At 38.7% G+C, this 14,635-nt stretch overlaps 1 long non-coding RNA gene across 1 annotated transcript in view; it reads right to left on the bottom strand.

The window, feature by feature from the left end:
• Positions 1-646: 646 nt before the first annotated feature.
• The window catches only part of LOC148106608 (uncharacterized), a 35,113-nt gene continuing 21,124 nt past the window's right edge, over positions 647-14,635 (bottom strand). Inside the window, exons 2-3 of the long non-coding RNA XR_015723684.1 lie at positions 11,488-11,569; positions 647-885 (exon numbers count right to left, since the gene is read on the bottom strand). This is a non-coding gene — a long non-coding RNA (uncharacterized LOC148106608). The remainder of the gene's footprint in view (positions 886-11,487; positions 11,570-14,635) is intronic.

The raw sequence follows: 14,635 nt of genomic DNA, 5'->3' as shown, positions 1-14,635 counted from the left end.
GACCATTTTAAACAGAAGGTAATTGCATTAATAAGGGAAGCCTGAAAGCATCAGTATAAAAGTCAGTAAGACATTTTTGGACATACAGTATGAAGTGCTAGCAAAAATTACTGATAATAGGTAAATAGAATATAAAAAACTTTGGGGAACCCCAGAGAAATTGTAATTTACCTTACATCGAAATGTAAAGTAAAACACAACTAAGACAAACACAAAAACAAAAAAACTCACATCTCACACACACACACACACACACACACACACACACACACACACACACACACACATATACCCGAGACTGTAGGGATGGAGGAGACACCAAACTTTATTCCTAGCTACAAAATTCCTAGTTATGGGACATTTAGAAGAGCACTTAAAGAAAACCTCCTTCATGCCCACATATTTATGGTAGCTTAACGAAAAAAAAAGTATTCAGAAATTTTTAGATAATTACATTTTTATCACATTCTGATATCCCCACCCCTCTGTATTCAATCTTGCTGGCCTTGATGAAAGATAGACAGCCAAAATTTAAAGTGAAGTACTTAATTAAGCTACTCCAGATCCTGGAAGAAAAATATTTCTCATCCTGCTTAGTCACAAGAAAAAAGGGGAGAAAAGAATTCCTACATGAAATTGATGGTGCTGACATGCCACAATGGAACAATAAGAAAGAAACTTTACAGAGGATTACGGTTAACTTGGGGACTGTGTTGAAAGAAGCCTAGCTAAACCCACATCTATTCATGCCAGGTTTGCAGGACAAAATTAGTTGATTTAACTTATTGGCAATGACCCAAGACAGGCAAAAAGGATACAGGCAGAGTTTAAGAATCACCTTCTCCTACTTCTTTACCGAACACTGAAGTTTATAAAGGTTCCAACCTGAAGAATAAAGATTAGTTGAAAAGAGTATGGGAATCCCATTGTTGTATAAGAAGCTGATAATTAAGACTTACTTTATAAAAAATTCCTCAGAGAGACCTAATATATTTGTTAAAGTATTTTTCAAACACATAGTGTTAATAAGAAGAATCACTTAGGAATGGTACTGTTGAAGTGTCCAGATCTCATGTCCTAAATAAGGAAAGCCTCACGGGACATATATCCGTACATCTGTAACTCACTATGCAAATGTAAGGCACTATGTTTAACAACGTGTGACTTTTGGGCTGGCAGCAAAATTTATCAGAAGTTGTTGAATTTGACCTGTCTCAATTTCACAGCTGCATAAAACCTGTCTGGACTTGTTCATTTTCCATTAGGAAAAAGAAGAGAGAAGTTTCAAGTTTTTCAATTTAGTTTTCTCTACCAAAGAGCATTTTAATAGATAGCAGTCTCCATCCCCACCTTCACTGCCTTCTTATATTTCATCTGCAGTAACTGCACTGAGCTTTCAAGTCAAAGGCCACTTCTCAGAAATGCACCATTAGCCAAGCGTGGCCCATGTCCACTCACAGAGCTACAAGCAGGTTCAATACTCAGATATGTCAGCTGCCCAGGTCTACTTAACAATACTGTCTCTGTTTAAAATCAGAAACTATGTAGAGTTATAATCACATTCCTAATCTAAAGAGTCACTTTCAGTCTTTCAATGTCCTATATTTCCTTTTCAGAAAGTCCTGTTTGAACTACCCACTTTAAAATAGGTAATTTTGGGGATGCCTGGGTGGCTCAGTCAGTTAAGCATCTGTCTTCAGCTCAAGTCATGATCCCAGGATCCTGGGATCAAGTCCCACATTGGGCTCCTTGCATGGAGAGGAGCCTGCTTCTCCCTCGCCTCCACTCCCCCTCCTTGCATTCGCTCTCTCACTCTCTCTGACAAATAAACAAATAAAATTTTTTAAAAATTAAAATAAAATAAGTAATTTTGTCCCATTTTACTGATAGGCAAACTGAGACTTAGAGTGACAGCACATTTTCCAAGAGCATGTATCAGTTCAGCTACTTAAAAGGTATGTGATCATATGGGCCAATATCCCTGATGAACACAGATGCAAAAATTCTCAACAAAATACTAGTAAGCAGAATCCAACAATACATTAATAAAACCATTCACCAAAATCAATTGGGATTTATTCCTGGTTTGCAAGCGTGGTTCGATATCTGCGAATCAACCAACGTGATGCATCATATCAATAAGAGAAAGGATAAGAACCATATGATCACTTCAATAGATGCAGGAAAAGCGTTTGACAAAATACAACATCCATTCATGATAAAAAACCCTCAACAGTGTAGGTTTAGAGGGAACATACCTCAATATAATAAAGGCCATTTATGAAAAACCCACAGCTGACATCATCCTTAAAGGGGAAAAACTAAGAAACTTTCTTTCCTTAAGGTTGGGAACAAGACAAGGGTGTCCACTCTCACCATTTTTATTCAACATAGTACTGGAAGTCCTAGCCACAGCAATCAGAAAACAAAAGGAAAGAAAAGGCATCCAAATCGGTAAGGAAGAAGTACAACTTTCACTATTTGCAGATGACATGATACTAGTTTTCGGGTATATATAGAAAACCCGAAAGACTCCACCAAAAAACTGCCAGAACTGATAAATTCAGTAAAGTCACAGGATATTAAATCAATGTATAGACATCTGTTGCATTTCAAACACCAATAATGAGCAGAAAGAGAAATTAAGAAAACAATCCCATTTACAGTTGCACCAAAAATAATAAAATACTTATGAATAAATCTTACCAAAGAGTTAAAAGATCTATACTCTAAAAACTATAAAACACTGATGAAAGAAATTGAAGACCGACACAAAGAAATGGAAAGCCATTCCATGCTCATGGATTGGAAAAACAAATATTGTTAAAATGTCTATACTACCCAAAGCAAGCTATACATTTAATGTGATCCCTATCAAAATACCAACAGCATTTTTTACAGAACTAGAACAAACAATTCTAAAATTTTTATAACGTGACAGAAGACCCTGTATAGCCAAAGCAATCTTGAAAAAGAAAAGCAAAGGAGTGCCTGGGTGGCTCAGTGGGTTAAGCATCTGTGTTTGGCTCAGGTCATGATCTCGGGGTCCTGGGATCCAGCTCACATTGGGTTCCCTGCTCAGCAGGGAGTCGGCTTCTCCCTCTCCCTTTGCCCCTCCCCCTGCTCTTGCTATCTCTCAAATAAAATAAAATAAAATAAAATAAAATAAGAAAAGCAAAACTGGAGGCATCACAATTTCTGACTTCAAGTTATATTACAAAGCTGTAGTAATCAAAACAGTATGGTACTGGCACAAAAATAGACACATAGATCAATGGAACAGAACAGAAAGACCAGAAATGAACCCATAATTATATGGTCATTTAATCTTTGACAAAGCAGGAAAGAATACCCAATGGGATAAAGACAGTCTCTTCAACAAATGGTGATGGGAAAACTGGACAGCAACATGCAAAAGAAAGAAACTGGACCACTTTCTTATGCCATACACAAAAGTAAATTTAAAATGGACTAAAAACTTAAATGTGAGACCTGAAACCATAAAAATCCTAGAAGAGAATACAGGTAGTAAACTCTTTGACATTGGACATCACACAAATGCAACTTTTTTCTAGACAGTCTCCCGGGACAAGGCAAACAAAAGCAAAAATAAACTACTGGGACTATATCAAAATAAAATCTTCTGCACAGGTAAGGAAAAAATCAACAAAGCTAAAGGCGACCTACCAAATGGGAGATGTCTGCAAATGACATATTCAAAAAGGCTTAATATCCAAAATACATAAAGAACTTACAAAACTCAACACCCAAAAAACAAATAATCCATTAAAAAATGGGCAGAAGACATGAACAGACATTTCTCCAAAGAAGACATACAGATGGCCAAAAGACACATGAAAAGATGCTCATCAACACTCACCATCAGGAAAATACAAATCAAAACTACAAGGAAATATCACCTTACACCTGTCAGAATGGCTAAAAAAAAAAAAAACCAAAACCAAAAACACGAGAAACAACAAGTGTTGGCAAGAATGTGGAGAAAAGGGAATCCTCCTGCACTACTGGTGGGAATGCAAACTGGTGCAGCCACTATGGAAAACAATATGAAGATTTCTCAAAAGGTTAAAAATAGAACTACTTTATGATCCAGCAATCGCACTCCTGGGTATTTACCCAACGAATACAAAACACCAATTCAAAGGGATACATGCACCTCTATGTTTAAAACAGCATTAATTACAGTAGCCAAGAAATGGAAGCAGCCCAAGTGTCCCATCAACTGATAAATGCATAAAGAAGATGGGGTATTATATACAACGGAATATTATTCAGTCATCAGAAAGAAGGAAATGTTACCACTTGCAATGACTTGGATGAAGCTAGAGAGGACAATGCTAAGTGAAATAAGTCAGTCAGAGAAAGACAAATACCATATGATTTCACCCATATGTGGAATTTAAGGAACAACAAATGAGCATAGGAAAAGAGAGAGAGAGAGAAATCAAGAAATAAACTTTTTTTTTAAAGAAACAGACTCTTTTTTTTTTTTTTAAAGATTTTATTTATTTATTTGACAGAGACAGCCAGCGAGAGAGGGAACACAGGCAGGGGGAGTGGGAGAGGAAGAAGCAGGCTCCTAGGGGAGGAGCCTGATGTGGGGCTCCATCCCAGAACACTGGGATCACGCCCTGAGCCAAAGGCAGATGCTTAAGGACTGCGCCACCCAGGCGCCCCCTAAAGAAACAGACTCTTAATTATAGAGAACGAATTGATGGTTACCAGAGGGGAGGAGGAGATTGGTTCAATAGATGATGGGGATTAAGACGTGTACTTGTCATGATGAGTACAGGGTAACATATGGAAGTGTTGAATCGCTATATTGTACACCCGAAGCTAATATAACATTATATGTTAACTTTTAAAAAAACTTTTAAAAATTAAAAAAATAAAAGTTATGTGATCTTCAGAAAATTTTTTAACTTCCTTGAGTTTCCACATATACTCATCAGTAAAACAGGGATATTAAGACATGTAACTTACATGAGGACTACAATGACACATATAAAAAGGTTAATTAAGCACAGAGCCTGGCATATAATAAGTGCTCAATAAACACTGGCTAGCATAATATTCTTTAACTTGCCAAAGGTCTGATTGCTAACAAGAATTAGGATTCAAACTGCAGTCTATCTGGCATAAGAACCTATGCCCTCTCCATGTCACCAGACAGGGCTCTTTCAGATACCTTAATCCACACACCAGTACCACAATGAACCATACCAAAGCCTGAGGCAAAAGGAAAAGTCAGTAATACTGATCTCTTTATTTAAAATTTGGGTATTTTTATCACAGTTTTTTTGCATTAATTCTGACATTCTGAACTACTGCATTAAAGTATAACTGCCTGGCTAGCTCAGGCAGCAGAGCATGAGACTCTTAAAATATTATTTATCTTGCTAACTGGGTTTTCTGACACCCTCTAAAATTTTACACCTGAGCTGAAAGCTTCACTCACCTCACCCTGGTCCCAGCCCTACCAGTCACTAACAGTTTCTGCACTGACATTACAGTCATTTCACAATTCACTTTGCATTAGTCTAGTAAGACTTACTGTGAACCTCTTTAAAAAGCCCAGGTTAATGATTTGATAATTATTTTATGACTTCCCAAAGAGTGTGAAATAATGGGGTAACACTATCAATTACTTGCAACTCCTACCACAGACTTCAGTTGTCTGTTATATGTGGTATACATAAAGAGCATACAATAAGTTAATTCCTGAATTAACAGCTTCTTAACTACCACATTATTTAAAAAAAAAAGAAACATTACTCTGTGAAAGGTATTTAATGAGCAAAAGACAATATTCTTCATTTTACGGTAAAGATAAAAGAACTACGGAAAAGTGGCCAGGCTTCTGCTAGCATCTGCCAGAAGAACTGTATATATGATGCTTTCTGCGAAATAGGACACTCTACTTGAAGGAATCTTCTTGGCACAGCCAGTTTCAGCAAAGAAAGAGAAAGTGATTTAACAGCTGACATTTTTCCCAGTGGATCTCTTTGATCTGATATTGCCCTGAACAGCACTGAACGCACTAACAAGGTAGGTGAAAGGGGAAAACACTGAGTCAGCCTTAACTTTTAAAAATGCCTTTCTAGGAGAGCACCACTACAACACAAATATTGATAGTGCATCCTCTACTCTAAGCCAGGCTCTGGAAGATTCCAGGTGTCTCTGTTCTCTTCTGATTATATAGAAACATATCAAGAGGACAAAGAAGGCAATGGCTACAGTTTTCTTGAATGGCTTTAGGAGGCCTGGACCACCAACATTACTCCTAATCCTGGCCAGGAAAGTTGTTGGTTGTTAATGTTGAATGTTTCTTACAGTTAGTAGACCAATTTTTGGTAAATTGTGAAACAAAGTTATACTTTATAACATTTTATATTTATAATGGTTTACTTTGTTTACTTTGATAACATAAAGTAAAAATAATTTACTTTGATAATGATTACTTCAAAATGTAGTTCCTACTTAGGTACTTTGGCAAAAAGCAGAGACTCTCAAATGCAATCCCCCATTCACAGGTACCTAAGTAACTCCTGGTGACTTTCCAGTGTTTAATAAACACTGTGCTATAGTTACCTCCTAAGTGGCATGTAGAATTTTTTGGAAGAGTCCTTTATAATGATAATTTTTATCATTAAAAATAATGGCAGAGTAATTATATCAGATCAACTCTCTTGCTTACAATAATTAGACACTGTAGACAATATATTAAAGGTACCAAAGAGTAACCAAAGCAGGCAGAAACTGGGATATGAGCCTCAAAAACAGAAAACCAAACTATATGAAACCTACATTTCTATAGCTCTTTCCCTGAAGGTATTCCTCAGTCCATACAGCACATGAGGAACAGAATGCAAGCAGAAAATGGAAGTCTTACTGGGCTGAAGAGTCAAAGGTATCTGGAACTGTCAAAGCAGCTAGAATCTGGAGGAGGAGAAATCCTGGAAAAGACAGAACCACAGAGCAGGTAGCCCTAAAATACGTATATGACTCCACACAAAACCTTAAATGATTCCTGGCTGTGCATGAACAAAGTATTTAGGAACCCAAAGGAAAGCAAGAGCTGGAAGGCTGGCTGAAAGGCTGAGCATGGTTCTAGGAAGTCAGAAGCTTGAATTCGGGTCCTACTAAATTAGAGGGGTTTGGGAAACACCAGGCTTGACAAGCACCTCACACTTCCCATTGATCCCCTTGAGGGGTCATACTTGGGAGTAAGGACCACATCCCAGGACTAAGACACAATACTGTCAGACTCAAGGCAAAACAGACCCGCCAGAGCAAAGCGTAAAACCAAGCCTTCATAGGATCAAGGTGATCTTCCAGTGATGTAACTGCCTGTAAGAACAAAACTCACCATTCTTGAGTGGAAGGTAAACACTAAAATGCATCACTCACAATGTCCAGCAAATAACAAAACTACCATAAATGAGAAGTAAAGGGAAATTGTACCCAGAGTCAACAGAAAGAGCTGTTGATACCGACATACCCAAAGACAACCCAGAAGTTAAGAACTGATAGATAAGAACTTTAAATAACTACGATAAATATATCCTTAAAAATGCACACTTTGGGGCGCCTGGGTGGCTCAGTCGTTAAGCGTCTGCCCTCGGCTCAGGTCATGATCCTGGGATCGAGCCCCACATCAGGCTCCCTACTCAGCAGGAAGCCTTCTTCTCCCTCTCCCACTGCCCCTGCTTGTGTTCCCTCTCTCGCTCTCTAGCTCTCTCTCTCTCTCTCTCTGTCAAATAAATAAATAAATAAAAATCTTTTTCTTAAAAAACGCACATCTTGTGAATTTTACAAATCAAAACCTTACCCTCCCCCAACATTCTAGTGAACTTCAGTTACCCATGATTTTCAATCACATTGGGATTTGGAATGTTTTATTTTTGAAAGCCTGAGACAAACAACTTGAAAGTGATTAATGACAGCCAAACTTAATTATATATTTACACCTCCCTCTCTCCCAAGGGAGAGAATAAAATGTCTTATCTCTCTGTAGCGAGAGGGCTTTATTAAGATCTGACAACAACTATTTAGGAACAATAATTGAGTTTTATGCAAGATTACACAGGTTTTCCTTGTCTGGCATCCCAGTCTAATCATAGACTGATAGAATATTTAGGCTCCTAACAGTGAGAAAAAACAGTTGAGCTGGGTACAAAACTAACCTTTAAAAGTACTTATCCTCATCTGTCAATGTGATCTTATCAAGGATTTCTATAATTTCTATAAACAACCATTATATTTTAGCTGAATCAGTAGCATTATGCTCCTTAAGCAGATAGTCAGATACCTTCTACTTTAAAACATTTTCCACTAATACCCACCCCCAACCCCCTGTAAAAAGAATTTGGCTTCAACTTTCTTTTCTTAATCTACTAAGCAATCTCATGAACAAAAAGATAATCATATGCCCTGCATGTCTGATGTAATTTTTATAGACCTTCTAAGTGTTCTAATATCCATTTACCATTTTGGGAAAATAATATTTACTGAACAAGCTGAATTACCTTTTTTCTCCAAGGAAAAAAGCAAAGTTCGTGAAGATATACTTAAAGATCTGCTAAGCAGGTGTTATTTTTGCTTAAAATTTTGCTTTACATCCTGTGGCATTGTAGGGATGACTGAGTTGGCCTCCCTGATATTTTTCTTGCTTTTCCTGTGTCCACTTATGTTGACACTGCCACTCCTAAAGATGCTAATATTGCTTTTACCGACACAGAGAAATACTCTCTTTTTACAAGTTTTGTTGTTCATATGGGTCTCCCAAAAGGACAGTCTTGCCCACTTTTTTCCTTACTTTCCTTTCTCAGAGGGCTTGTTTCCCTCACAAAGGGTTGGAAGACATCTGAGGGGCTTGCCCAGAACTATATCCATAAGCAACCTATCCCATCAACAATTAATAAGCATCCATGGACAGATTTGGGGCAGCTCCGTTTTTGTTAACCACAAAGTGAATTCCCTCTTCCCTAGCAGTGCTTCTTCTAGAAATCAGGGGCAACTTTGTCTCTCTCACCTTGGTTGGAGAGTTTGAGACTAACAGCCCACAAATCCCTTTTCTCCCAAAAGTGACCCTTGGTGTCCTCTCCTGGGAAGTGCTCAGAGACTAGTCTCTCTTCCCACAGCAGACCACAAATATGTAGGCCAACAATTAGAACCTACTTGAAATTCCCCCTACGTAAGTCACCACGTTGAATTATGTCCAAATAGAACTAAAGTGCTTCTCGGTATAGTACTACCATCCTAGATGCTGTGTGAAGCAAATAAAATTCTCAGAGGAGAGGACAGTACCTTCTTATTTAAGACATAGATTAAAAAACATGTGAATGAGGAAATCTGTCGAGCACCTTTTGGTTCAAGAAACGCATTGTTAAGCTCTAGCTACATACCAGGCACTATATTAAGCACTAACTATACAAAAACACATAAGACAAGGACCTCAAAATCCAGTAGGAGAAACAAACACATCCACAAATGATCATAATTTAATGGGTTAACTACCACAGAGAGCTGAATGATAGAATAAAGCAAGGATCTATGACAGCAGGTGCCAAAAAGGGACTGAAGATTTTGGTAGCCAGTTCTAACTCAATAGTTCCTCCCCTTTATTATCTCCAGCTGTGTTACCATTCGGAGAGAAGACTACATCACATGTTTTTGTTTTTTATTTTCCAGTTAGAAAAACTACATGAGCGGCTCATTATCAGTCACAAAAAACATTTCATTTCCAGTATTATCTTTATTCCAATCCAAACAACCTACGGTGAAACTTTACTGTCATCTGGGGTGCCGGGGTGGCTCAGTTGGTTAAGCGGCTGTTTCAGCTCAGGTCATGAGCCCAGGGTCCTGGAATCGAGCCCCAGGTTGTGTCCCCCGGGTCCACTGCATCCCCTGAGTCCCCAAGACCCCACCTCGGGCTCCCTGCTGAGCCTGCCTCTCCCTTTCCCTCTGCCCTTCTTCCCCTGTTTGTGCTTTCTCTCTCATTCTCTCTCTCAGATAAATAAAAATCTTTAACTAAAAAACAACTCTACTGTCATCATAGCCTAAAATATTGTCACTTTGCTCAAGAGCATCTTCCCCGACTTGCAAGAATCCTCACTTATGACATTAAAGAACTTAGATCCTGGGACGCCAGGGTGGCTCAGTAGGTTAAGTGTCTGCCTTCAGCTCAGGTCATGATCTCAGGGTCCTGCTCAGCAGGGAGCCTGCTTCTTCCTCTGCCTGCTGCTCCCCCTGCTTGTGCGTGCAGGCTTGCACGCTCTCTCTCTCTCTCCGATAAATAAATAAATAAATCTTTTTAAAAAAAAAAGGCACTTAGATCCTGGTGTCAGAATGGACTTGACTGGAACCAATATCATTATTATATTTATGTTATTCAATTAAATATCCAGAAAAGAAAGAAAAGCATGTTGCATAAACTCATTTAAAATGCTTATTAAGCAAGTACTACTACCAAAGCAGAGAACAAGTATACCCTATGCAAGTGTTAAAGAAAAGTTATATGATCAATCTTATTTTCCATGATATAAGTACAAAGGATACATATTTCTGTCAAAAATTTTCAATTGAGGGACACCTGGGTGGCTCAGTCAGTTAAGTGTCTGCCTTTGGCTCAAGTCATGCTCCTAGCGTCCTTGGGACAGAGTACCACTTGGGACTCCCTTCTGAGCTTCTCCCTCTGCCTGCCTCTCCCTCTGCTTGTGCACGTGTGCTCTGACAAATAAATAAATAAAATCTTAAAAAAAATTTTTTCCATTGAGCTAGAGCCAGAAGGAAAAAAATGTGGTCCACAGGACACAAAGAGGAGCTATTTATGAGATAATCTCACAGGCCTCCTCAAAGAAACAAAAAGTATAGCTAAACTAGGTGTTGGAGAAAAAGAAAAAATGCTCTTAAGAACCAGCCTATACTCCCGAATCCTGTCCATACCCTTTGTCTTGTAAACCCATATAATGACATTTCCACAGTGCCTGCTCCCCATCCCATCCCTACAGGTGCATCTGCATCTTTCTCACGGTCTCTTTTAGGAACTAGACTTTTTTAAACTAGAAAAATAGTTTCATGTTGTAATATTCACTTATGCTAGGCAGAACTAAAGTTAGTATCTATTGTGGTTTGACTTAAAAACAAGATCGTAACTAACATGTTGAGGAGTGATTCTAAGAATGTACTCAACATACATTAACTAGCCACTCACTGAAAAGTCTTTTTCATAATGAAAAAGATAGTGATAAGATAATAAGAAGTTCTTGTTAACCATTTATCTGACATCTACATCCTTCCATCCTTATCCCCCACAAAGACTACAGCAGAAAAGTTAAAGATCCAGTAACATTTCACAGAAGTACTGAAAATAGAATTAGTAGAACCAAATCTTGTCCAGGGTTCCACTGAGGAAAAATAAAATGTATAAAAAGGAAAAAAACAAACAAACAGAGAAAAGCTTACTTGCAGTATCCTGTGCCATTGTGGTAGGTAACACACACTCCTTCATTTACACAGGGCTCATAGCCATCCCGACACTGCAATGCTAAAAATAAAAACAAATGCACATTAGAAATAAGTCACTAATCAGACAGCAAAGAAATGTTACCCAATTCAGGTCAACATCCGTTCTCATATCCAACCTGATCTGGGTTTCCCTTTAGAGCTTTCATCAGGTTTTTTGGTTTGTTTGTTTTGTTTTGTATTTGTCCTTTGGCTTCTGGGGTCATAGAAGCATGGAAGCTCATCCTAGGAGTCTCTTCCTTCCATAACTACTTTACAATCTTGAATGATGCTCTTAATTCTCTGTGCCTCTAGCTTCCCAGCAATTGCATCCCTATCTTCTAACGATACTCAAGAAAACTAAAGCTCTTTTTTTAAAAATAATATTTTGTTATTATGTTAGTCACCATACAGTACATCCATAGTTTTTGGTGTAAAGTTCCATGATTCATTACTTGCGTGTAACACCCAGTGCACCATGCAATACGTGCCCTCCTTACTACCCATCACCAGCCTATCCCATTCCCCCACCACCCTGAAGCCCTCAGTTTGTTTCCCAGAGTCCATAGTCTCTCATGGTTCATTCCCCCTTCTGCCTACCCCCCCCTTTCTTCTTCCCTTTCTTCTCCTACCGATCTTCCTACTTCTTATATTCCATAGATGAGTGAAACCATATGATAATTTTCTTTCTCTGCTTTACTTATTTCACTTAGCATTATCTTCTCCAGTCCTGTCCATGTTGCATATCACTCAGCCATCAAAAAGAACGATTTCTCAACATTTGCTGCAACAAGAAAACTAAAGCTCTTAACAAACATGACATGCCATAAGCATCTTGAAATTTGAATACTTCAGATAAATAATATAAGGATTCATCAGTGAATATTTAGGAAGGCCTGGGTAAATACGAGGTCACCATGATACAAATGAATTACTTAAGCCTTCAAGTGAGGTTTCAGAACAGGCCACTTTAATAACTAATCAGAAACATCAACGATATTCATTGAACAAACTGTAATTGAGAGCCTAGTATATGCCTGGCACAATATTAGGATCCAGAGGAAAAGGAGAAATGGAATACATAAGAAATCAATACAGCATAACCTCTAGCCTTAAGGGATTCACACAAAGATGGGGGAGTAGACCATGAATACAGATTGTAGGGGGGGGAGGGTGAAAGTAAAGAAAATAAAAAGCTAATTTTATATATGCAGATAGAACAACAATTCTCAAATTCTGAAACTCCAGTCCTTTTACAAGGCAGTGAAAAGGCACCTCACACCATAATCCCTTCCAAAAACAGACTACTCAGAGATAAACAGCAATAGTAGAAATTTTCATGGATTTCAGCCACAAGAGGAGAAAGACTCCTAAAGTCTACCACTCACTTGCTGGATAACTTGATTATTTAGCTTTTAGAATTAGAATTTTCATTACCAAAATCCTTACCAAGAATCCTTACAACAACTGGAAAGGCAAGCCAGAAAGAAACCTAGTCAAACAACAAAAGCTAAAAATGAAGTTAATGAACTTTTTCTATAAGATTATTAAGATGTCCATCTGCTAGGACGGTTCATATACAAATACCTGAAAGCAAAATTGAGAAGTCTCCACCTGTGACTTTTCTCTAGCCATACCATTCTATGAATAAACTGCTCAATATCACAGGCTCTAGGCCTGACATTCTAGGGCATCAAAATCAGCTGCTTCACAGGGGAGCCCAGGCTAAGCTGGACGCTAGAACAATTCCTCCATTAACAATTACTGCATAAGATGGGCACCTGGGTGGCTCAGTTGGTTAAGCATCTGTCTTCGGCTCAGGTCATGATCCCAGAGTCCTGGGATCGAGTCCCGCATCGGGCTCCCTGCTCAGTGGAAAGCCTGCTTCTCCCTCTCCTACTGCTTGTGTCTCTCTCTGTTGTGTGTGTGTGTGTGTGTGTGTGTGTGTGTGTGTGTGTGTGCGCGTGCGCATGCTCTCTCTCTCAAATAAAAATCTTAAAAAAAAAAATGAAGTGCTTTCCTTAAAAAAAAAAAGTACTGCATAAGAACCCGCTATTTGCCCAGTACCCATTACCAAGCAATGGAATCATTTGAGAACATGTTTACAGAAATCTCATCTCTTAAAATAGTATTTTTAAAATAGTAATAACCACTGCAGCTAACACATTGCGCTTACTAAATCCCAGATACTATTTTACGCATTTTACACAGACTAACTAATACAATGTTCCCTACAATGCTGTGAAGCAGTTAATTTCATTATCTGTGTTCCACAAAAAAGGCTAAGTGACCTGCTACTACCACACCAGTGGGTTAAAGAGCCAGAATTTGAACCTTAGGGAGTCTGGAACCTGCAAGAGAGTCTGTGCTCCTAACTACAGTGATACACTGTTTCCCACTATCTGACATTTTTCTTCTCAGATGGGCAGGATAGGCATTGTTATACCCATTTACTAGAAAGTGCAGGCCAAGGAGGTTAGGTGACCTCCTCATGGAACATCACACCACTAGCTGTGGCAGTGTTAGGCCTGAGACCCAGGTCTCTTGCTGAGTCCAGTGCCATCTCTGACAGCTGCTGGGATCACACAGTCACTAAGCTGCAGCCCGAACAGGCAGATTCAGGAAGAGGATCATCTTGTTGTCCATATCCCACTTCCCTGTAGGGCTCAAATGCTCCCTCTTCCCACACCTTATGATAAGGCCAATGCAACAACTATAATTAAAACAGTTAATGTCAGATTATTTCCTCCATACCAAAGTTCTCAAACTGCTTTTTTCATTCTCTTTAGATACTTTTATTAGTTTCAATGAGAACTTCCTGACTTTTTTCTATTTGCTTTCTTTTCCTTTAAAAAAGAAAACCTGTCAGTAGGAAAGGAATGTCCTGCAAGCACAGAGCAAGTTAAGCTGCAGCTCTGTCCTCCCCCTGCAGGAATCCTGGCTCAGTGGAGTCCAGAAACCTGAAATCTTACCTCTACCACTAACTAGCTGTACTACTGTAAGTAAAGCACAACCTCATGGGGGCTCAATTTCCCTACCAGTAAACTAAACTGGGGAGAACTAAATGTTCTTGAAGGTCTCCTATGATCCAACAGTGACACCTCCCTCA

This window comes from Ursus americanus, unplaced genomic scaffold (assembly GCF_024610735.1).
Source record: "Ursus americanus isolate L20-20 unplaced genomic scaffold, mUrsAme1.1.p SCAF_199, whole genome shotgun sequence".
Classification (NCBI taxonomy): Eukaryota; Metazoa; Chordata; class Mammalia; order Carnivora; family Ursidae; genus Ursus; species Ursus americanus.
The sequence above is the reverse complement of the archived record's forward strand: the minus strand, read 5'-3'. Positions and strand labels throughout refer to the sequence as shown.